General features: G+C 33.4%; 1 protein-coding gene across 1 annotated transcript in view; it reads left to right on the top strand.

Moving 5' to 3' along the window:
• The window catches only part of Macrod2 (MACRO domain containing 2), a 1,827,576-nt gene that overhangs the window by 295,476 nt on the left and 1,528,641 nt on the right, over positions 1 to 3,459 (top strand). The window lies entirely within an intron of this gene.

The raw sequence follows: 3,459 nt of genomic DNA, 5'->3' as shown, positions 1-3,459 counted from the left end.
CATTTTGAATACTATAATGTGGTTAGTTTGGAATAAGATTCTTCCCACTTCCCCAGGAATTACTGATTTGTTACCTCCAGAAGATAAAGGACAGAATGAGTGTCTACAGTGAGAGAATACTAGAAGTCATTCACATGACTTCATATTATCCTCACATTATTTCTGCACATGAATATTTATAATATGTATTACCAATAGTTAATTATACTCATTTGAAGATAAGAAAACTCATCTTATTTAGTCCAACTCTATGCAGCAAATAAAAGGAATCGGAACAAATACCCAAATCTCTCCATTCTAAAGTTTGCCATAAAATACTCTAGGTATCTGAAGCTACCCTTCAAGGGAGAAAGAGAAAGAGGAGTTTCTAGGTAGAACAGAGTCTAAATCCAGAAACAGGTGTTCCTCTGTTTTGAGTACTGCAGTTGCAGTGGAGTTTACTCAACATAGCTTAAGAAAGCACAGTTAGGATTAGATGTAAAAGTAATCAAGGTACACATAGCAAATGAACAGAAACAAAGTTCCAACAAGAAAGAGCCCAAGAAGGGGATGAACTGATGCCTTGCACTGCTCAGATACATCACTAGCATAAGGAATGAGTGGCTGAGAAGCTACAGTCTTTTGTTGTCTTCCACTCTCATTTTCTTTGTTAAGAGAGGATCTTTTATTTCACTCAGGATGGTCTCTATCTTGAAATTTTCCTTCCTAAGCCTTTTTAATATTGGGATTATAATAGGCATGACCATCATGCTGGATATCTTTTTTTCCGTGATTTTTACTGTTTCTTTCTCCCTAAATAAATAAATAAAATATTCCCCATATATATATATATATATATATATTCCCCATATATATATATATATATATATATATATACAATCATTTATTTAGATGTCATCGATATTTCTATTTCTATTTCATTATTTCTGTGGTCAAGCAGTGGTCTCATGGAGAATATCTTGAATTTTTAATAGTACGAAAAGATAAAAGTTTTCTGTTCTTATAAATTATATTCATCTATCCATCCATACAAGGTACCTTGATCAAACTCACTCTGTTTTTTCTCCTTGACAAACCCCATTCTCAAAAACATTTCCAACAGGTTTCATTGTTCTTTTGGCAGATGTTTAGTACAAAGAAATATATGTTAACCCCAAAGGATTGAAACAGTGACAACCTCTGTGTGGCTGCCTCAGTGATAGCCAATCATGAAAATACTCAATGCTAATTTTTGGAGGGCAGTGGCCTATTGCCTGCCATAGTACCAGAAAGTGGCATGAAGGAGAGTCTGCCTTTTCCATTTCTGCCCACTGTGGAGCTGGGGCTACAGATTGTAGTGTGGTAACCACTAAGTGGATCACAAAATTCACCGTAAGTTACCAAATCCCTTTTTCATTCAGCTTTCTTGATGATATGGCAAGTGTTTCAGTAGACTTCAAAATTCATAAACATATGTGTGTGCATGATGAATACACCACCCACATGCACATGCATATACATACGTACAAGTGCATGCATATATAGTTTTCTCCCTGACAGTTCAGCAGTGGTTTGTGTGGGATAGTTTCTCTTCTGTTACCTGTGACATTACTCTTGTCTCCACTTTTCTTTGGTTCCTTTTAAACTTTATTTTAAATATTTCTTCTGTAGTTGGATTTTATGAAGTAATTTTAAATCATTTAGGACTTAAAGTTAGTAGTAGAGGTGAATTAAAATATAAACAATATTTATAAAATTAAAACAATATTATCATGGATTTTTTTTCATGATACTAACTGAAGTCATTCTTCAGAAATGATATAAATTAAATGGCTTTGGACAATTTCTGACTTATGGGAGTTCATTTTCAGATTTTAGAATTGAACTTGGATTGGTGAGCTTTCAGAAGGAAGTGGGGAAATGTGTTTGGTGTGCAAGGGATGTTACATGATTTTCAGAGCCTGTGACTTTCTTGTGTTATTGAGAGTAATCATGAGAGCATTGTCATACTTATTTTCTTAAATAATTATTTTCCTCATTGAAAGACATGAAGAAAGATTTAAGAGCTACTTTTCTAAGTAATAAATGGCATGCATCCAGAAAAAATGAGCTATTTAAGCAAATCCTAAATTTACTTTCCTATATAATACACTTGGAAACATGTAAGCTCAGCAATGATTAGTAATCATTGAAGCCTAATTCTTTATTATGATGTTGAAAAGCCACTGAAAGGTTTTGGATACACAAAGGGAATGCAGTAACTGTTTCATGATAAAGAAGACAAAGAAACTTTTATGTATCTATAAAGGTTATTGTTTTGCAAAATTACAGTGAAATCAAGTAAGTAAAATCTCTTGAGGAAATTATTTCTTTATATAAACTGGAGTGTAAAGAATATAGAGTTTCAAAAATATCATCAAATTGGTGCTAAAGACTAACTCTGGTTGGAACAAAAGGTGGATGGAAATATCTATATTAAAATCAGATTTAAATCTGTAGTTTTAAAACTATTAACATCCTTTCAAATGAAGCATTAGAAAATTTTCTGCCCTAATCTCTATTCTGCTTTTCTTCTTTCAATTTCATTATCATTCTATTTTATTGACTCCACACAAAATCAAATGCATTATCACATGAACATACAAATGGAAACGTAAATACATTCCTTTCAACTAGATAATTGGAATACACACAGACACATGCATACACAAATGTTAGGTATGTAAACATTGTGCCATACAAATAACCCTATCTAAATTCATTCATTCATTTTTCTCTCCTTTCCTTTCACCCTCCCATGTTTTCTTTCTTCCTTCTTTCCTCCCTCTCTGCTTCCCTTTCCTTCTCCTTTCTCCCTTCTTTCATCCCTTCCTCCCTCTCTCTTCCTTCCTTTCCTCCTTCCTTTCTTCTTACCTTCCTCCCTCCCCCTCCCTTCCCCTCTCTTTTCCTTCCTTTCTTTTTTTAAAAAGTGTGGCAGTGTAATTGGAATATGTGAATAAATGCAATTAGACTATTCTCTGAAACTATATAATTTCAGAAGATTATTTTAGGTAAATTATATAGATCAGTAAACTGACTTCTTTTGGGAGAGATTTTTAATATCTGCAACTGGGAAACAGGGTGAAAAAGCTAGATTTTATTTTGTATATTATTTCAAAATATGTAAATTGCAATAGAAATTATTTAAAATTTTTTAGGAATTTACTTATTTTAAAATTATTTTTTACATATCATATATTTCTGGCCACCTAAAACATTTTATGGCTTACTTATGACTTCCGGAGATCAAGACAAGCCATTGAGACACAGTGAAAGGTGAACAAAAGAAGTTTATTTACACTATTTACTCCGGAGATTATCTTTTCCTGGGCTAGATACCCAGAACCAAGAGCAGCCTCAACCACCAAACCTCCAAGCTTCCAATAGGCAGCCCTGACCCTCGACCTTTATTAGTTGGTCTGCTAGTCGGTCTTCAAACCT

The sequence above is a fragment of the Dipodomys ordii genome, unplaced genomic scaffold (assembly GCF_000151885.1).
Source record: "Dipodomys ordii isolate 6190 unplaced genomic scaffold, Dord_2.0 Scaffold13, whole genome shotgun sequence".
Classification (NCBI taxonomy): domain Eukaryota; kingdom Metazoa; phylum Chordata; class Mammalia; order Rodentia; family Heteromyidae; genus Dipodomys; species Dipodomys ordii.
Note: the sequence above shows the minus strand (reverse complement) of the source record. Positions and strands in the feature narration are given on the sequence as shown.